Source organism: Schistocerca americana, chromosome 1, assembly GCF_021461395.2.
Source record: "Schistocerca americana isolate TAMUIC-IGC-003095 chromosome 1, iqSchAmer2.1, whole genome shotgun sequence".
In the NCBI taxonomy this organism is placed as follows: Eukaryota; Metazoa; Arthropoda; class Insecta; order Orthoptera; family Acrididae; genus Schistocerca; species Schistocerca americana.
Window position 1 is genome coordinate 1,065,087,045 of NC_060119.1, and position 23,267 is coordinate 1,065,110,311.

Here is a 23,267-nt window from a genome sequence, read left to right on the forward strand (position 1 = left end):
CAACACTTTGCTATTGATGACGTATACTGTTGTTGTGGTGGTTTGATGCAGATCTCCATGAAGCTTCCCCCCATATCACTCCCTCCCTCCCCATGCAGTCCTCTTCAACTCTGCACAACTGCTGAAAACCATGTCCAACGTGCTGTCTAGTCAACCTTTGGTCTCTATCTTAGCTGTCATCCCACACTTGAATCATCCAACTGACAATTCCTTGATGCCCCAGGACCTGCCCTATCAGACGATTTCTTCTTTTAGTCAACTTCAGTCGCAAACTGATTTTTTTTCCCCTAGTTGAGTTCAAGATTTCATTACTTATGCAATCTGCCCACGTAATATCATACTAAAGCACTTTCTTTCAAAAGCTTCTACTCTCTTCTTCTCTGAACTGCTTATCGTTCGCATTACACGTTGTACAAGGCTACACACCATACAAAAAGACTTCGGAAGAGACATTCCAACACTTAAATTTATATTCCACATTAATAAATCTCTCTTTTTCTGAAACTGTTTCCTTGCTGTTGTCAGTCTGCATTATACAGGGTGTTACAAAAAGGTAAGGCCAAACTTTCAGGAAACATTCCTCACACACAAAGAAAGAAAATATGTTATGTGGACATGTGTCCGGAAACGCTTGCTTTCCATGTTAGAACTCATTTTATTACTTCTCTTCAAATCACATTAACCATGGAATGGAAACACACATCAACAGAACATACCAGCGTGACTTCAAACACTTTGTTACAGGAAATGTTCAAAATGTCCTCCGTTAGCGAGGATACATGCATCCACCCTCCGTAGCATGGACACCCTGATGCGCTGATGCAGCCCTGGAGAATGGCGTATTGTATCACAGACGTCCACAATACGAGCACGAAGAGTCTCTACATTTGGTACCGGAGTTGCGTAGACAAGAGCTTTCAAATGCCCCCATGAATGAAAGTCACGAGGGTTGAGGTCAGGAGAGCGTGGAGGCCATGGAATTGGTCCGCCTTTACCAATCCATCGGTCACCGAATCTGTTGTTAAGAAGCATACGAACACTTCGACTGAAATGTGCAGGAGCTCCATCGTGCATGAACCACATGTTGTGTCGTAGTTGTAATTGCACATGTTTAGCAGCACAGGTAGAGTATCCCGTATGAAACCATGATAACGTGGTGGAAGGACATGGGGCCCAATCAAGACATCACCAACAATGCCTGCCCAAACGTTCAGAGAAAATCTGTGTTGATGACGTGATTACACAATTGCGTGCGCATTCTCGTCAGCCCACACATTTTGATTGTGAAAATTTACAATCTGATCACGTCTGAATGAAGCCTCATCCGTAAAGAGAACATTTGCACTGAAACGATTGACACATTGTTGGATGAACCATTCGCAGAAGTGTACCCGTGGAGGCCAATCAGCTGCTGATAGTGCCTGCACACGCTGTACATGGTACGGAAACAACTGATTCTCCCGTAGCACTCTCCATACAGTGACGTGGTCAACGTTACCTTGTACAGCAGCAACTTCTCTGACGCTGACATTAGGGTTATCGTCAACTGTACGAAGAATTGCCTCGTCCATTGCAGGTGTCCTCGTCGTTCTAGGTCTTACCCAGTCGCGAGTCATAGGCTGGAATGTTCCGTGATCCCTAAGACGCCGATCAATTGCTTCGAACGTCTTCCTGTCGGGACACCTTAAAATCGTTCTGGAAATATGTCGCGATACAAACGTACCGCGCCACGGCTATTGTCCCGTGCTAATCCATACATCAAATGGGCATCTACCAACTCCACATTTGTAAACATTGCACTGACTGCAAAACCACGTTCGTGATGAACACTAACCTGTTGATGCTACGTACTGATGTGCATGATGCTAGTACTGTAGAGCAGTAAGTCGCATGTCAACACAAGCACCGAAGTGAACATTACCCTCATTCAATTGGGCCAACTGGCGGTGAATCGAGGAAGTACAGTACATACTGACGAAACGAAAATGAGCTCTAACATGGAAATTAAGCGTTTCCGAACACATGTCCACATAACATCTTTTCTTTATTTGTGTGTGAGGAATGTTTGCTGAAAGTTTGGCCGTACCTTTTTGTAACACCCTGTATATACTCCTTACTTTGGTCATCATAAGTTATCTTGCATGCCAAATAACAAGTCTCACCCAATGATATTGCTTACCTCCTGGCATATTCTCACACCAACAACTGACTTCATTAGACTACCATCCATTACTTCTGTTTTACGTTTATTGTTATTCATCCCACAAGCCCTTTTCAGACCGTTACCTTTTCGTATTTAATATTCCATTAGTATACTTCAAACTTTTTTTCTTCTCCCTCAGCTGTGATTCCCTTTCCGAATTCCTCCTTGGTTTTCTGTTCTGCTTCTTCAGTACGATAAATAACATCGACGAAATGCTATAATCTTTTCTCACTACCTCCTGACCTATCGCGTCCATGTCTTTCGACACTTAAAATAGCTGTCAGGTATCTAATCGAATGAATGCTGTTAGAAATTTTAAATATTATTCATACATAAGTAGCATGTGGAGGTTCCAGAATATTTTGACCTCTAACCGTTCGCTGAAGATCATGAAGGTAGTCACGTGAATGTCACATGCCTCATACATCACAAAACGTACCCCACGTATCTATTGAGGGGCATGCCATTTCTCTGTTTATTTACGATATCACAAACCAAAGTCATATCTCCTCTCCTCCAATCACAGTGCACTATTTCAGCTGTCCTTAAAATGAAACAGTCAAACAAAATGGGGCCCCAGAGCAGTCTTTTGGCTGTGCTCAAAACTGTGCAAGTGATCTAAATTTACTACATAATGTTAGATAGTAATTATTTCGAAAATTACGAAATTGATGTAAGATTAATTTGCAGTTTTTCCACATCTAAAATACAGCAGCAGCACAGACACACACACACACACACACACACACACACACACACACACACACACAAAACAAAATGCTTCTGTGAAGTGTTACTATGCTATCTCCATGCATAAGACATGTTAAATGTTTTGTATATTCGATCTGAGGCTATGTTATTGGAAGCTCATGAAACGAAGTGACATCATACGACGTTTATATAAGTTTTTCAGTAATGTTTCACCATAGCAAGCACCATTTAAAGAGGAAAGAAGGTAACGCCTCTTATTGTAAACTAGAGGCGTACAATACATAAATTTTATAGGGTGTTATAGCTTTTTATTCCCAATCATATAGGCCTATTCTTCGTTATGTACGAAAACTACTTTAAAGGAAAGCAACATTTACCCATTGCAACTATGATGTCACGAATCTCCAAAACTGTATTTCCCATGATCAACTACTAATAATACAAAAAAATAATGCTCCAAAATACGACATATAAAAACATACAACGTAGTCACAGCCAAAGGAAATGGCCAAGTTGCGTTACAGGTTGGCAATAAAATATTTTGACTTCATCTTTATTGCGATTTATCGGTTAAACTACGTATCTTGCGAGAAAACAAGAAGAGCTTGAAACGCGTACGTTTCAACCAGCGATGGCGAGGCATGACAGAATCTCTGACCAGAGAGTTATTTATCGTTGCTAGTCTGCGCTTGACTGCGCGAGAGTTCAGTGGTTGTACGTAGCGAGTCGCGAGAGCATGCAGTTGCGAGTTAGCAGTTGCCAGTTGCGAGTCGGAGTTGTGTGTGAGGAGTCGGCAGGCGTCGACATGGGTCTCTGGCCAAGGTTCGGGACGAGGTATATTGTTAAATGAGGTAATAAAGCAGCATTGCGCACATCTGATAACGTAATGTATGTTAATTGTAATTAATTGTTTCAAGTTATGCCCCAATAATAATTTTGTTTCCAAAGCAATCTTTTTTAAGAAAAGAATCATTCGAATTGAAACAATATTTCCTATGCTTTACCTCCCAGAATCAAATTATCAGATTAATTATTGCACAGGGCCTAAGGTCAGCGATGCTGCCCTTCAATTTATCAGATTAATTATTGCACAGGGCCGTAGGTCACCGCAGCTGCCCTAATAAAATGTATCAGGTTCATTTTAGCGTTGATTTTGTGGGGATTTAACATTTTTGCACATTTTTATTATCATTGACTTTTATTACTGTGGGGAGTTTACATTTGGGCCATTATTTTTCTATAATTTTTGTGGGGACCAAATATTTGGCTCGTTTTCATTATCATAGACTTTTCTTTTATTTCTGCTGGGAGGTTACGTTTAGCACGATGCCCATTACCATTTAAATATTTTCCTCTTAATAATTTCTCCGGGGAGGTTACACTTGGCGACATCCGGTCCAGGATCGTATTTCTTTGAGAATCTTCTGAATAGTAACCAGATAACTGCTCTTATTTAATAAAATATATATTTAGTATTTGGCGCAACGCTTTTACTAATTTTGTGACTTTCTCCCACAGGTCATCGGCAATTCGTTGCTCTTTGTTGTATTTATGTTTGTTGCATTTTGTATTGTCTTTGTCTCATTTGTGAATAATTGTGACTTGTGTAAAAATGCCGCGAAAGACTATTAATAGTGCATCGTGAGGTATAAGGAGTGAAATGGTCGACTTAAACAACTTCACCGATAGTACTTGTGACACACAGTGTATTGATGACAATCCTCCGTTTACTAACAATCAGCACGTACCGACCACTAATGTTAATTTTGATCTTTGTGCTGAACAAACGAACTCAATTGTCTCCTCTGTTAATTTGACGACAAATTGATGACGCGGGGCGCTCTATTGTAATGAGCGCTGCCCAGCTTAACAAACCCGGTTTAGAAAATTCAAGTAACGTACAGACAAATTTTTCTAATGAAACTGGACAGCGTACTGAAAGTACGACGGATTCATTTAATTCCGAAATAGTGACCGACAGTGTACATTTGACTGGCAAACCTTTTTGTAAATCTCAGAATAACCAAATGGTTACAGAAAGCGAGACAATTCCAGATCCACCATTAAACAGCACAGAGAATAGAAATGCTAATTTTGGCTTGGATCAAACAACGGGATTATTGTCACAAATTCTTGAACAGAACAAACACCTTAATGAAAAACTAGACAACAATGATGAAAATTTCAAACAACTTAGTCAGCAGAACAAACAGTTCAATGAAAAATTAGACAACAATTCCAGACAGTTAAATGAAAAATTAGACAACAATTCCAGACAGCTTAGTGAACAGATCAAACAGCTTAATGAAAACCATGACAGCCTTAATGAAAAATTAGACAACAATTCCAGACAGCTTAGCGAGCAGATTACAGCCGTTGCCGCGCAGTGTCATGATACTAAGGAACAATTACGCGAGGAAATTGAGGCTTGTGCTAGGAAAAGTAGCGAAGAAATTAGATCTGTTGCTCAGGAATTAAGGGATATGCAAACAGCCACAACAGAAACACTTAGAGACGAAATAAGTGCAATCGGTAAACAATGCTCTGAAAAAGCTACACAATTACGCGACGAGTTTAAACTAATGACAGCAGAACTGTCGCGCACAATGGATGCAAAGATAGACGCGAAATTCGACCAACAGAACACTCAGATTGACGAACGTTTTAATCACCACATACTAAACAGTGATACGCGTTTCCGCAAATTTATACAGGATCAAAATAAAGTAAAACGTCAAGTCATGGAAACAATCACTGCTCAGAGACAAGAAGACAAACGTAAAATGTTTGCGAAGGCAAAAACATATGTAGACAACAATATTGCTACAGTTTCGGACAAAATTAATACCATCGAACAGTTGAACACTGAATTACGTGATGAGATTTCTGACCTTAAATCAAAAACAGATACACACTCAGTAGATTTTCAAACAGTGACCGACAGACTCGAACAATTAGAACTAACACAGGATTCCAATGACATCAAAGCTGACGTTAAAAAACTGAACGAAACCACACGAAAAATGCAAAAACAGATTAATGCCTCTGACACTAAAACCGATGATCAGGTAAAAATACTGACTGAAAAATATGATGATTTGGCCAGTCGTATTGACGTTATAGAAAGTAATAATGACAGCAAATCAGACGATAATGCACCGGTTTCATTTAATCAAACATCTGAATTCCAAAATCTACAACAGACAATCAATGAGATCGATTCATCTAATAAAACATTACGTAGAAAGTTGTCAAGTTTACAGCAAGAAGTAACAGAGATAAAAAAATATTTCAGTTAATAACACATCACAGCAGACGCCACTTTACAAACATTTGTCAGACTCGCGCAGCGCGCATAATTTGGGTAACCTACAGAGAGTACGGGACTTAGATTCTGAACAGACACAAACACATAGATTCTCTTACAATACTGAACCTCTTCCGTCATACAGAGACGATAATTTCGATTACAAACATTTTCTATCGGTGAGAAAATTTAAAGTATTTAAAAATGACAGAGCACAGATACACGATTCACACCGCATACGACAATTTATTTTTGTACTTTCACCGCTATTAGCTGGAATGCAGAAACTAGCTTTGAACTGGATACTACAATTTTCTTTTAGATTTTTACCCCCATTGCCTGTAACGCAAAAGCTAAAATTTATTTTCAGTGCGTAATTGACCTCAGGGGATTCATTACGCTTTAATGAATATGCGCCGTAGCATGCATAGGGCCCCGAGCTGTAGTAGTGCTGTTTCATCTTTAGTTTTCTGCACTGCTGCCTTCTCTTTTACTATCCTCTATATCTATCAAAACAGCTCTTTAACTATTGCTCTACCTAGTATTAAGAAAAGTGTCAAGAAAACCCGATGTGACAAGCTTTACCAAAAGTGACAATTTTCATTAGGCACTCAAGAACTACCAGCGTAATTTTGATAACAGATAAAATCGTAATCATCAGTATATGTAAAATTAGCAGCAACAGCGAATACATTTTGGTAACAATAGATGTTTTTTCACCACAACAGCATGAAAGTCATCCGGTTAGCATACCTAACCAACAATGTAGTAAGCAAGGTCAGCTAAGCTTTAATGTTTCGCCGCGTGCACGTACAGTCCCCTACAACAAATAGTAACGCACGGCAGCAAGGAAATAACTACGCACAGAAAAGACAGTATCTCAATTCCTATCGCAATGCCCCGTATAGGAATGACTATCACGACAGACGTAAAAATAATGAGCAAAATTTTCAGCGTACATATAATAACAGTCGGTCTTATCAACAGCAAAATCATCTGCAAGAACATATTCTCATGAATGAACCCGACAGTAGGTATCATCCAGAGCGTAATACGTCTGGAAGAAATAATAGAACAGTTCAAATAGTCGAAATGCCACAGAATCGTCCTGACAATAATAACACGTCAGATAGAATTTGACTAGATACTGTACAGATCGCATCTTCCAGTAACACAAGCACTACTTTTGACACGCAGAATGTTGTTCACGAAAATGTTATTACTTTCGACGACATCCGAGACACTCTTTTACAGGAAAGACCAGTTGTTCAAAAAACTATTTCACATCCTGTCATCTAAATTAAAACTGGTTCATCGAAATTTTTAGCAGTAATCGATTCTGGATCACCTATGTCAGTTATAAATGAAGAGACTTTCAACGAGTGTAAAAAAGAGAATACCTATCCTACATTACCATTAGGCAAAACGAAAGTAAAAGGAGCAGTATCGAGTAAAGGAGTAGACGTTGCAATACAGACACATTTATCATTTTTCATTGCAGGTCACACATTTCACTCAAATTTTTGGATTGTTCCTTTATTGACAACAGACGTTATTTTAGGTACGAATTTTATGGTACAACACGACGCAGTTATCGATTTTCAGAATTCCTATTTAATGCTACAGGATGAAAATGTACAACTGGCTTTAGAATTTCAGCACTCACTATCTGCGGAAGAACAAACAAGTATTCGCACAGAGGTCATTTCCGTATCACGTAGCATAGACTGCAATTCCACATTGTTCACTGATACGTACGTACATAACTATAATACTTCAGACGTAGGTTACTACGACGTAATGCAGATGATTTCTGATAAAGTTAAACAAAGCAGTGCAAATACAGACGACGAACGCACGCAACTACACAAAATTCTTTTACAGCAAGCTCCAGTTTTTGACAATGTTCCTGGTACTATGTCCGGTTTTATGTATGAATTTCAAGTCAAACAGCACGACACATTTAAAGCAAAGCATTATCCCATTCCATATATCCACAGAGAACAAGTTAAAAAAGAGTTGCAAGATATGCTTGACCAAGGAATTATTGAACCAGCAGTTAGTCCGTACATAAACCCGCTCCATATTGTTAAGAAAAAAGATGGCTCACTTCGCCTCGTACTTGATTCACGTCACATCAATGACATCATTATTAATGAAACAGATCGCCCACAGACACTAGAAGAACTTCTACAGAAATTTCATGGTACTGCTATTTATTCTACATTAGATCTGAAATCGGAATTTTGGCAAATTCAGCTCCATCCGAATTGCAGAAAATACACAGCATTTCTCTGTTTTGGTGACTGTTATCAATTTTGCAAATTACCATTCGGTTTAACTACTTCCTCAGCAGCTTTTATTCGCGGTTGGAATACAATACTTCCGACAGAACTTAAAGACAGAATCACGACGTACGTAGACGACATTCTTATCGCAGAAGCTAACTGGTCTGAAAACAATATGATTCTTGAACGTCTGTTACAAACTTTTCGTGCACAAGGACTCACAGTTAATCTCAGTAAATCGCACTTTGGTAAAACTTCTATAAAATTTCTTGGACATGTAATTTCAGCAGAAGGCTTTGCGCCTGATCCGGAAAAACGTCAGACTCTACGTGACATTACTGTTCCTACGACGAAGAAACAACTACGCAGTTTTTTGAGCTTAATTAACTTTTTTCGTAAATTTATTCATTACTTTGCTTTAGATACCCCCAGATTATGTCAATTGACAGGTAAAAACAGTATTTGGTCCTGGGATAAGCAAGCACATTCTGAATTTGTGACCCTGAAAGAAGCCTTGTTGAATGCTCCACTTTTATCGCACCCAGATCTTACCAGAAATTTTTCCATTGCCACCGACAGTTCTAACACCGCTTTAGGCGTACACATTTTTCAGGAAATTGAAGAAGTTGGCTCAACTGCAATTAAAAACATCGCTTTTGCAAGTCGCATTCTGTCACCTGCTGAACGAAATTATTCCGTTACAGATTTGGAAACATTATGTGTTGTATGGGCTTTTACGAGATTTCGGCACTTTCTTTATGGTAGACATACCACCGTTTACACAGACCATAGAGCAATACAATTTTTACTTTCGGCTAAATTTACACACGATAGATTAAGCAGATGGAAACTTTATCTGCAAGAATTTAATTTTACAATTGTTCACATTCCCGGCACACAAAATGTTGTAGCAGACGCACTATCCCGTTCTCTCAGCAACAATCAGCAAGACGTCGCAACCAACTTCTGCAAAGCAAATTTCAGCGTGATGTACATTCAGCAAGTTACATTTGAAAATTTTATATCGTCGTCATTACAGGACATAGCAAAAGAGCAAAGTAAAGACAACGTGTGGAAAGAAATTAAACACCTTTGGCAAGATAAGAATAATGTTACGATTAGAAACCACTACACTGTACGCAATGACATTCTGTTTCGCCGCTCTCATCCAGACAGCAACAATTGGTTATTATGCATTCCTGACGAACTTGTTAACAAATTAATCTGGTACACTCATTTAAGTTACGCACATTACTGAGCCAGAAAATGTTTTCTTATACTGAGACAGAACTGTTATTTTACCAACACGGAGAGCCGGCCTCTGTAGCCGTGCGGTTCTGGGCGCTACAGTCCGGAACCGCGTGACTGCTACGGTCGCAGGTTCGAGTCCTGCCTCGGGCATGGATGTGTGTGATGTCCTTAGGTTGGTTAGGTTTAAGTAGTTCTAAGTCCTGGGACTGATGACCTCAGATGTTGAGTCCCATAGTGCTTAGAGCCATTTGAACCATTTGAACCAACACGGAGAAACGTATACGACGAGTTTTAGCGTCATGTAAAATCTGCCAGAAAGCTAAGTCAGACACAACTTCACATATTCCTCCATTATATCCCATTGTACCTGTTAAATTAAGACACATGGCCGCTGTAGACATTTTTGGTCCGATTCCGAGAACTAATAGAGGTTTTTGCTACATCTTTGTCGCTGTTGAACTCACTTCAAAATTTGTTACCTTCACTCCGTTACGCAAAGCTACTGCTAAAACCGTTTCGAAAGCATTTGTAAAGCATTTTCTATTTCATGTAGGGCATGTGTTGAAAGTAATTTCTGACAATGGATCACAATTTCGTTCTGCTATATGGACACGTATGTTACGAGCTAGAAACATTTCTCCGATCTATATATCCAGGTACCATGCTTCTTCGAACCCTTGTGAACGATTAATGAAAGAAATTGTTAAACTGTGTAGAATATACTGCCACAAAAGACATATTGATTGGGACACACACATATTCTCATTCCAAGAAGTAATTAATTCGATACCAAATGAAACCACTATGCTATCTCGGTCTGTTTTACTGAAAAATATTGAACCACCTAACAAGATTACAGAATTAGTAAACTTTCCTGCATCTCTTCGACTACGACACCATGAAATAATTAACATTGCGCTGAACAACATCAAACGTGCCGCAGAGCGCCGGAGAAGACAGCAAAAACAGGTTTGTATACGCCGTGACTTTCACATTGGACAGAAGATATTAGTACGTACACACTATTTATCCAGCAGAATAAAAGGTAAGTACAATAAATTTGAACTTCTATACGCAGGTCCATATCGGATTCGCAGCATTCCTCACCCCAATGTTGTACACGTCGAAACTCTGAGAACCAGAAAAAGTAAAGGCAACCACCATGTCTCCAATATTAAACCCTTAATTGAATGAAGACACTTTATGATTTAACATACTATGATGCCATTTACTAATTTTCATGATCACTTATGCAATTATATTCACATGACTAATTATTGATGATTATCGTATTTTTTCTCGGCAAGTGCCCGGCAAGGTAAGGTTAGCAGGTCGCTCTTCTTGTCGTTACATATCAGACTGTGCAAATTTTTTCCAGAGAAACTTACGTATCTTATGAATAATGATGCAATGTTATCTAGTGACATATTAATTTCTATTAAATTTTCTCTTCATTAAAGTCTTTAATTCTCGTGTCTGTTAACTACACAACATACAAGCTGAACACAACGAACGTCACATTTTTTGTCTTTCTTGTGTATATACGATTGTTTCATGTTGTTTGTATGCACTATGAAACTGTTAAGATATAACACACACCAGTTGACTTTGACATTTTGCCTTATGATATCTCAACATCGTGGATGTTTTACATTTTTTGCTGCTGCATTGTGATATTCTGTGTACATTTTTGCATTTGAACACTGTCTATTTTTTTTGACATATTACGTTTTCTGTAACGTTATGATGTATGCTTAATTATGTTACCATAAACCAGTCATTATTTAATGAGTATATGATTTAAATGCAAGACATTAATCTCTGTTCATCAATTTCAGAAAGAAATGATACGTAAAAGAAATAAATTAAACAGAAATGGGAATTTCACCTTCGGAATGAACGAAAGAAGATGCAAACCTCGTGATGAAGAGTAAATGGATCAGGATTAACAAGCATTAACAAGAATATACTATACACATCGTAGAATAGCAGCCTTAACTAATTTTTCTTTCAGAATACGAGGCGATTGATGCAGGCTGTCTGACAGAACTACACATCTTAGTTTTAGTGATGAAATATGCTATAGATAAGGAATAGTTATGTAATGAGTAATGAAGTGATTCTTTTGCAGATGATAATGAATGCTGATTAATAATGATGAAGAATATGCTACTATGGATAATGAAGTTTTTCTTTACAGGTGATGATAATAATGGAGTTATGATAATATAGATAATGAAGTGATGGATAATGAAGTTTTTTCTTTACATATGAGGATAATGTGGAAGTTATGTATTCATGCTATGTAGTTATTTAAGTTTTTGTTGCAATTCGCTTTGACAGCAGGTGTTATATTGCATAGTATAATGACTGAAGGTTTTGGAAAGGACAGCTATGGAACACATTTTTATACGCATTTCACTACCTGTTAATTCGAAGTTCACTACTTTTCAGCATAAAATACATTTCTTCTTTCAGCTTAATAATCCATTTTTTGTATATTTTTGCAGGAGAAATGATTTATGAAATTAATGTGCTATAAGCAGTTGTTCATTAAATCTATGTCATTTATGAATGTGATTACATATACTCTACTTGTTTCATAATCTTACAACAGCGGACTCATGACGAAAGACGTTACACATTTTCATTTACAGCAACAACCCAGAAGCAAATTTTTTTCTTGCTTTCCCCTATAATTACCCAAAGCAATGCATTGCTAACAAAAAAATGTATTACCGGTCCCAAATAATGATACCAGTTTAAGAGAGTTCTGAGTAATGCTGATCAGCTATGAATAATATGTCACTTGAATAATGAATGCTACTGATTACGGTATTGAAATGACCAATGTTTAATAATGCTTTGTAACTAGGAAATGAATGCTACTAATTATGCTTTGTAACAAGGAAATGATTGCTACTGATTATGCTTTGTAACTGGGAAATGAACGCTACTGATTACGGTATTGAAATGACCAATGACAATGTTGTCCGTAAATCAATTAATGAACATTTTTCTGTAATACTACATACATGGTACAGAAATGTTCAATAACCGGGCTATGAATGCCGCAAACTACTAATGTAATTCCCAATGAAGACTAGAATGTGACTTAATGTCCTTCACTTTCTGACCTAACTACCCTGAATTACTGTAATATCCATTTGTCCTGTATATACTCTTGATCATGGAGCACTGTTTGGTTTTAGCACTAATTCTGCGTTGGTGTGCCTTGTAAGAGCATGGTGTTGACACGACATGCCGTCCACCACCGTAAGCGATGGAGACCTTATTATGGTCCCACTGTTTGGTGTCCCTGATGTACTGCCAAAATGATAACATGGAATATTACTACGACATTTCAGTGTCTTGGGTACGCTGATAAATACTTCTGGGAAAAGAAATTCAGATTGTCTGACTTGGTGTTGTACTTCTGTGGAAAGATATGGACTTTCAGTGCAGCTGCGTGCAACCTAAAGTGCTACAACCATGATGAAATCCTTCCCTTTCCTATCCTAATTCTTGTAACATAGTGAAAATCATTTTTTGCTAACATGATTTATATTCATTGCCTATACATTTTTTTCGATATATTCTGAAATACAGTGCGTGTGCACTTTTGTCATTTTCTAACATGATTACTACTTATTGTATATACATTTTGTGATTTGCTGATATATTCTGAATTTCAGTGCGTGTGCACTTTTGTCATTTTCTAACATGATTACTACTCATTGTATGTACGTTTTGATTTGCTGATATATTCTGAACTACAGTGCATGTGCACTTATGTCACTTGTCAACATGATTTTTTGCCATTATGTTTATTTGTTGTGAAAATGCTAAAGAATTTTTCAGTGCGCGTGCACTTATTTCATTTGTTTTGTAATCATTGTATATATTTTGTACTCGGTGCATGTGCACCACATTTACTTCATGATCTACATCTGTATATTCTGTGATTGTAAAGTTAATTAGTTAAAAAAAATTTGTTGCTCATGGCAAGTCCAAATGACTCACCATCGCTGCCAAATTTTTGCCCCCCCAGTGGAGGGTTATGAAACGCGCACGTTTCAACCAGCGATGGCGAGGCATGACAGAATCTCTGACCAGAGAGTTATTTACCGTTGCTAGTCTGCGCTTGACTGCGCGAGAGTTCAGTGGTTGTACGTAGCGAGTCGCGAGAGCATACAGTTGCGAGTTAGCAGTTGCCAGTTGCGAGTCGGAGTTGTGTGTGAGGAGTCGGCAGGGGTCGACATGGGTCTCTGGTCAAGGTTCGGGACGAGGTATATTGTTAAATGAGGTAATAAAGCAGCATTGCGCACATCTGATAATGTAATGTATGTTAATTGTAATTAATTTGTTCAAGAAATGCCCCAATAATAATTTTGTTTCCAAAGCAATCTTTTTTTAGGAAAGAATCATTCGAATTGAAATAATATTTCCTATGCTTTACCTCCCAGAATCAAATTATCAGATTAATTATTGCACAGGGCCTAAGGTCAGCGATGCTGCCCTTCAATTTATCAGATTAATTATTGCACAGGGCCGTAGGTCAGCGCAGCTGCCCTAATAAAATTTATCAGGTTCATTTTAGCGTTGATTTTGTGGGGATTCAACATTTTTGCACATTTTTATTATCATTGACTTTTATTACTGTGGGGAGTTTACATTTGAGCCATTATTTTTCTATAATTTTTGTGGGGATAGACTTTTCTTTTATTTCTGCTGGGAGGTTACGTTTAGCACGATGCCCATTACCATTTAAATATTTTCCTCTTAATAATTTCTCCAGGGAGGTTACAAGCTTCATAATAAGAGACATTTACATACAACAGAACATTGCAGAAGACAGTGCAGGGGGAAGATACGAGACGAACCGTTAACAAAGACAATGGTCGAACGAGACAGTGATGAAAAGCCTTTATCTCGAAACAAATTAGAATCTAAATAAAATTATTAATCGGAATAAGTTAAGACTTCGAGTACAGAGACTCACACATGTAACTGACAGTAATCTTGCAGTTATAACTGCAGATCTCTAATTGTCTTAAAATTAGAACTTTTCACCAAAATAAAATTATTTCTCCAAATATGTACGTCTTCGACCACAAAACACACGTTCTATAAGATATGAAAAATTACAAATGGTTTCTATAATGACACAACTGATAAAATTTGTAGATTGAGCTGCTCTTGTTTGTTATCTACACTATGCTTTGCAGGCGCATTGGACCTACAAATAAAATAATTTTACATCCAAATTGTCTTTATTACTCGTTAAAATACACACATCTTCATCTACATCTATACTGTGAAACCGACCTTACGATGTGTGGCGGAGCGTGCTTTACATACCAGTGTCACTTCCTCCTTTTTCTGTTCCCTTTGTTTACTGGCACAACCGAAATGAATTATGTGTTTTGCTACCAGCGTCGTCCGATCTTTGTAAAACATATCAAATTAATCGAAACACCTAAAAATAACGAAGTGAGAACTACACATGGATACTACTGGTGATATAACTCACAGCTTAAAGTGCATTTTTGTCGCCTTGAATTGCTAATGTAATTACGACGTTACTGTTGACTACATCTAACGCCCGCTATTGCAGCTTCAGCTATCCACCATACATCTGTATATATGAAGATGGTATGTCCGAAAGAACAGATACCATCTTCGTATATAGTTCAGGCTAACCAGCTACTGACCTTTTTCTGTGCTGGATGCACACACATTGCCCGAACTCTTACGGGACTCGGTAAGACTGTCTTACTGGGCAGGGTCACCACGTATGTAGTGTGTGGACACTGAGCTGGGAATGCGGGTCTCACGGGGAGCGTGCAAGGGATAAATCCGTACAGTCCAACTATCCTCTGTGCCCTCGGTGGCACAGTTCCATGTAAGCAGGAGATCCGGGGTTCGAGTCCCGGTCGGGGCATACATTTTCAACTGTCTCCTTTGATGTATATCAACGCCTGTCAACAGCTTAGGGTTTTAATTTAACTATCATTTCATACATCTGTACGTCTTTTAATATTTCGAATGCATTTAGCATAGAAATATGCTTTTCGTTGATATGTCTAACAGCAATTGTCCATTTTTTCTATTAGTAACAAAAACCTCTGGGAAGGTGGAACTGTTGAAACGGGTTTCACAAATAGTGTGTTGAATAATGGTAATATACATTTATACAGGGTGGTCCATTGATAGTGACCGGGCTAAATATCTCACGAAATAAGCATCAAACGAAAAAAACTACAAAGAACGAAACTCGTCTAGCTTGAAGGGAGAAATCAGATGGCGCTATGGTTGGCCATCTAGATGGTGCTGCCATAGGTCAAACGGATATCAACTGCGTTTTTTTAAATAGGAACCCCCATTTTTTTATTAAATATTCGTGTAGTACGTAAAGAAATATGAATATTTTAGCTGGACCATTTCTTTCGCTTTGTGATAGATGACGCTGTAATAGTCACAAAGATATTAGTACGTGGTATCAAGTAACATTCCGCCAGTGCTGACGGTATTTCCTTCGTGATACATTACCCGTGTTAAAATGGACCTTTTACCAATTGCGGAAAAGGTCGATATCGTGTTGATGTATGGCTGTTACGATTAAAATGTCCAACGGGCGAGTGCTATGAATGCTGCTCGGTGTCCTGGACTGCATCATCCAAGTGTCCGGACCGTTCGCCGGATAGTTACGTTATTTAAGGAAGCAGGAAGTGTTCAGCCACATGTGAAATTTCAACCACGACCTGCAGCAAATGATGATGCCCAAGTAGGTGTTTCAGCTGCTGTCGCGGCTAATCCGCACATCAGTAGCAGACAAATTGCGCGAGAATCGGGAATGTCAAAAATGTCGGTGTTGAGAATGCTACATCATCAATTGCACCTGTACCATATTCCTATGCACCAGGAATTGCATGGCGACGACTTTATACAGTATACAGTTCTGCCACTGGGCACAAGAGAAATTACAGGACGATGAGAGATTTTTTGCACGCGTTCTATTTAGCGACGAAGCGTCATTCACCAACAGCGGTAACGTAAACCGGCATAATATGCACTTCTGAGCAATGGAAAATCCACGATGGCGGCGACAAGTGGAACATCAGCGACCTTGAAGGGTTGATGTATGGTGCGGCATTATGGGAGGGAGGATAATTGGTCCCCATTTTATCAATGGCAATCTAAATGTTGCAATGTATGGTAATTCCTACGTAATGCTCTACCGATGTTACTACAAGATGTTTCACTGCATGACAGAATGGCGATGTACTTCCAACATGACGGATGTCCGGCACATAGCTCAAATGTTCAAATGTGTGTGAAAGCTTATGGGACTTTACTGCTAAGGTTATCAGTCCCTAAGCTTACACACTACTTAACGTAAATTATCCTAAGGACAAACACACACGCCCATGCCCGAGGGAGGACTCGAACCACCGCCGGGACCAGCCGCACAGTCCATCACTGCAGTGACATAGACCGCTCGGCTAATCCCGCGCGGCGGCGCATAGCTCGCGTGCGGTTGAAGTGGTATTGAATAGCATATTTCATGACAGGGGGATTGGTCGTCGAAACACCATACCATGCCCCGCACGTTCACCGGATCTGATGACGTCCCCGGATTTCTTTCTGTGGGGAAAGTTGAAGGATATTTGCTATCGTGATCCACCGACAACGCATGAAAACATGCGTCAGCGCATTGTCAATGCATGTGCAAATATTAGGCAAAGCGAACTACTCGCTGTTGAGAGGAATGTCGTTACACGTATTGCCAAATTTTGAGCATTTACTGCGTTAATGTGGTATTTACAGGTAATCACGCTGAAACAGCATGCGTTCTCAGAAAGGATAAGTTCACAAAGGTACATGTATCACATTGCAACAACCGAAATAAAATGTTCAAACGTACCTACGTTCTGTATTTTAATTTAAAAAACCTACCTGTTACTACCTGTTCGTCTAAAATTGTGAGCCATACGTTTGTGACTATTACAGCGCCATCTATCACAAAGCGAAAATAGGGGTCCAACTAAAACATTCGTATTTATTTACAAACTACACGAATCTGTAATAAAAAATAGGTGTTCCAATTTTAATAAACGCAATTGATATCCATTTGACCAGTGGCAGCGCCATCTAGCGTGCCAACCATAGCGCCATCTGGTTTCCCCCTTCAAGCTAGACCAGTTTCGTACTTTGTAGTTTTTTCGTTTGACGCTTATTTCGTGAGATATTTGGCCCGGTCACTATCAATGGAGTACCCTGTATAGTTATGCAGCGAGCGTTATTATGTTTTCAGTCACCCAGTTACAAAGTGAATCAACATTATAGCGACCCCTTGTTAGGGTATTAACTTTACCTTTCAGTACAACACGTTTGTCGTCTTTTGCTGATAATACTAACTCATGCCGTCTCACTGTGGGAACTACAACGCTGAGCATGCCGTGAATTGATATTTGACACAAATAGGCGTTCAGTAGTGAAGTAGTATTCTAGTCCAGAAGCTGAGAGTGTATGTGCCATACCTCAGCAGTATGTGCCATGTCTTGTCAGTGGATGTAAGCTACTGGATCTTAAAACTGTGTTTTAACGCCAGTTTGAGATGTACAAGTCCGCTGTCATGACACTTTGCATACTAAAGTTGATAAATGAATTACACAGTTAACCACACACACTAAGAAAAATATGTTAACTAATGCAGCATTTTATTAAAATAACAATTGAGAAACAGAATAATAAATGGGTTATATATAGTTGAGATATCTGAGTTTAAATTCAGCGGGCTTCCCAGAATTTACTTAGAGGTGGCTGAAACACAAAGAGGCTAGACAGTGTGTTTTGGTACAGACTCAGCCGGCTGCCCCCAATATTCTGTCAGAATGGCACGCTAAGCCAGTGCGCCCTGGAAAGTGGAGGAGCAGCCTCAGAGATACTGAAAAATAATATGAAGTAAAAGCTAAAACGTAGTATCCAGGACCAGACACCCCTTCGCTTTGGATCCTGTGGATGAATCCATAAGTTTGGCCGAGCCTAGGGGAGAAATAGTCCTCCTTAAAATTTATTCTTAGGGACAGCAGAGACCTTGCAGCATTTATTCAATTACCGTTTAGAGTTTGTTTCCTTGTCAGTCAACTGTAGAGAATGATGCTGCTGCTCGAAAGTTAACAGGACAGTTGTACACCGAGTGTGGCTACATCTTGGTAACACAGTAAGCTTTCCTGGTGACAAACTGTTGAAACTTAGACGCAAGCAGTTAAAGAGCGAAGCTTACGCCACATTCGGTGCATCGCTCCCAAGTATGTACGTAGGTTGGGCGCTGAATACGTACAATTTGTTAAGTATTCAAGTGTTGTGATACTGTCATACTGACGACTGTTTGGTCGTGACTTGTAATTTAGTGGAATTTCTTTAGCTTGGAGAATAACTAATTTGGTCAAGCTTTCCCAAACTATCCTAGCAAAGTGTCGCAAGTCCTAAATGCAAAGGGCATTAACTGAATCTTCCTAGCGTTGATTACCTATGCTGCGGCTTTTATACAAGATAAACTCTTAAGTGAGAGAAATTTTCATGAGTGGGTTCTGCACCACTGGTACCGACACATTCGAGTTTGAGCAAGCTCTTTCAGTTGTGATGGGAGCCACCTCTGATTTTATTTTGATGTAATTACCAACGTACAGCCACTTGTTTTGAGGACAACAGGACTCCTAAATGTAAATGACTTTGCCAGAGCCGGCCGCGGTGGTCTAGCGGTTCAGGCGCTCAGTCCGGAACCACGCAACTTCTACGGTCGCATGTTCGAATCCTGCCTCGGGCATGGATGTGTGTGATGTCCTTAGGTTAGTTAGATTTAAGTAGTTCTAAGTTCTAGGGGACTGATGACCACAGATGTTAAGTCCCGTAGTGCTCAGAGCCAACCACTTTGCCAGAAATAGTTTCTATTTCTCTGCTGGTATGTTAAAGTTCCCCAAATGTGATTATGTTAAAAACTTAATTACGTAGAATTCACTCCTTTCTAGCACAGCGTACTGATCACAGCAACTTTCTATCAGAAACGACCACTGTATTTTTATTGTTTACTGGTACCACTATTGCTAAATTCAGAGTGCGAATTAATCTGACCACGAGAGGATATGAGAAATGTCTCAAGTAGCTGGCAATCTACATATCCTATGAGTGTCAGTGACTGAGGGCTGATGCCCAGTGTAACAATTCTCCAGTGTAACCATCTCCCAGTGTAAACGTTTTCCTGTGCGTTTATTTTCAATTTAATGGATTTTCCATTGAAAGAATTCTTCACCGAAACCATTTTCCAGTGTAACTGAATTCCAATGTAACAGATAAAGGAACAGACCAGAACGGAATCGACTGGAGTGGAACAGATCGAAACAGTATAGATCAGAGTGGAATTTCATTCTCACTGCGTGATACAATAGAATCGATCGTAATTTCATTCACACAAAGCTTTGAAAAAATCTAATGGATTGGAACGCCAAGAAAGGTCCACAATTACTACAGTCGATATCCTCAAATAACGTATAATTTACTTACCTACTGCATATAAGAGAGGCCTGTGGATTTGGTGAGTAATACAGACGATTTAGGCGAGTAAATATTTAATTTAAGAGTCTATTGCGTCTGCAAAGTGTAGTACAGATATCATTCTTTGGTCATCAACAAGTAGCAAATATCCTAAAATCTTACCAGTAGTGCCAATATGAAATCTATTGCTAATGTTTCTACACAGAACATAAATAGCCCTTAAATTATGTGTAATAAAAAGCAGAACCTGCCAGTGAGTATCACGAATATATTTTTCAACTGTAGATCACGATCGACTTCTGCCCTCCTAAATTGGTGCTTGTAAGGTTGAATACTACTGAAAAACTTGTAAACCGTTAGTTACAATGAACCAATAATATAGCCTCAGATAACATTTCCAAAACACTTTACATATTTTAGATATTCAAAACCACTGAAATACTTGACGTAAACATTTTCTGTGTGTGTACGTGTGTGTGTGTGTGTGTGTGTGTGTGTGTGTGTGTGTGTGTGTGTGTTATCGACGTATTTTTTTACGAAATGTGAAAATATCAGTGATATAAATAGTAGATAGTTGACGTATTATTGCAGACATCTTAGATGTTCGATTAACATTGTAACACTTGAGAAGCATTATAGAATAGGTGCTGAAATGTTTGATGTGAAGATTAATTATATCTTAAAAGAATCGTTGAACTAAAGATTATCCCCTTAGGATTTTAATTTTTAGCCACATGTGTATTGCAACAGGTACTTGATTATGTTTTAAGCAAAAACTTTGATATATAGTGTGTGTGAAAATAACTTTAACACTTGCCACGAAAATTTATTTTTTTTGTTGTTGACCTTTTTTTGCGGGCATTTTATATTTGGAGAGAACATTGTGATTTTTGACAAGCAACACAGAACAATTCAGATACGGAATATATTTAACTTCAGGGTTTGTTGTGTTTTGCACCATGTACTGTGCAGAGATCGAACTTTCGACGTTCACCATTGCTGCTTATTCAGTTATTTCATGGCCTGAATATTGTATGTGTGTGTGTGTGTGTGTGTGTGTGTGTGTGTGTGTATGGGTGGGTGGGTGTTTTTCTATTGTATTTTAGATGAGGAAATACTGCAAGCTACATCTTTTACATAACTTTCTGTATAAATATTTGTGAAAGTGGTTCAATAAATTCAGGTCATTTGGATATATTTTATCCCAGCTAAGATTGTTACTCTGGGGCTACATTGTGATTGACTGTTTTATTTTAGTGCCAATCTGATTGGAGGAGAAGGACTCGGCTTTCCGCTACTTTGGTTTGTGATGTAGATAAGAGGTGCAAGGGTGGTTTGTCACATGATAGAATTTGGGGGGGGGGGGGGGGGGAGCATGACTTGTGACGTCATACGTGAGGGGGCATAGGCTGTGCGCGTGATTAACTTCACGACCTTCAGCACACTGATCAAAATGCGCTAGAGGTCTCACAGATATACTATCACGGTGAATCGCAGAAAACTACCAGTGGAGATGCCTGCGAGAAGGAATTGGCGTACTTTTATGCAGGAAGGAAGTTACACAGTTTTCGAATATGATGAAAGAAGAGATCTTTATTAGCATCTAGTCTACATTGCTTAGAACTTAGCCTCCTATGTTACGTGCTTTTTAATGGCGTCATTTAAATTTTAAGTTTTTTGTTCAGAATTCTACAGCAAATAGTTATTGGCATGTGAGAGTAATTTTATGGGGGATAAATATTCAATCAGCCATGTCTAAGCAACAAATACAAGTGTTCCATCATCCGAAGATGAACTGTTTATAGGACTCCTTCCTTTCTTCAGAGCTACATCATATAAAATAGAGCCCTGGGCGAACAATGTACTCAACAATATTCAAACAACCCAAAGAAATTATAGAGAAGCAGCGTCCACTAAAAAGACAGCTTTGGTTTCATTGCTCCCGGAATTAATAAGATTCCTCGTGAATGCATTAGCAGTTTCAGTGGTTGCCAAGTACGATTTCAGAACATTGTACTGAACACCGACGCCACATTAAACATCACCATTTTGACAAAAATGCTGTTACCGAAAGCAGCTTCACAAACAAATATCGAATTAAATGTGATGAAACGAAAATCTTATTCTACACATCTAACAACTGGGATGTCGTAATCGAAGGACCCTTTGGATCAGGATGTGTAACCACAACTTTAACTGGGACAGCATGTGTATCCTCAGTGGCGCATGGAAACAGGAGTTCGACGCTCATTTCATCACGGACTTCGACATAATCTCTGATAGCACAGGTCTATGGATGTTCGGTTATTTCTAGATTTTTCGCTAACTAAACAGGACAGTACACCATAGCGTGTAAGTACGATAGTAACCTCCTGGCTATGAAGAGAGGGGAAGGCGTTGAAAAGTAGTGCGTACAAACAAATCTGATGCGACGAGCATACCGAGGAACATTATTCAATGGACGATATATAGTCACTTCATCCGAACAGTGTTTTTCACAGCATTAGAACCTTTCTAAATCTTGACATTTCTGCTTACCGCAACAGCATGCATTGTTTTACCATGGAAGCTCAAATAAGCGTCATTACCATCTTCTTAATTGCACCCAGTTGCTGGTACACATTGCTTAGTATTCTGGACGAGGTGCCTGTACAAACAACTCAGTTATCGTATTATCTAACATAGCTGCTATGTCTTCGCAAAAATATCTCTTAAACGCCTCCTCTTTGAAACATATCGGACAATGTCGCAGTTGGTTTCGTGCGAATTTAATCATGCATTATACATGAGACTTCAGTTAATAAATACTTCATTTGTGCTGAATATAGTTGGTATGTGATAATGCCCAGCTAATGTTATAGACGCTGTCCCAGTTAAAAGTCTTATTTGAAATTATGTTAAAACTTACAGTTGACAAATCTATAGTAGTTTTCCTTTCATGGTCCCTTTA

General features: G+C 38.8%; 1 protein-coding gene across 1 annotated transcript in view; it reads right to left on the minus strand.

The window, feature by feature from the left end:
- Positions 1 to 23,267, minus strand: part of LOC124596344 (glucose dehydrogenase [FAD, quinone]-like) — a 101,278-nt gene that overhangs the window by 61,783 nt on the left and 16,228 nt on the right. The window lies entirely within an intron of this gene.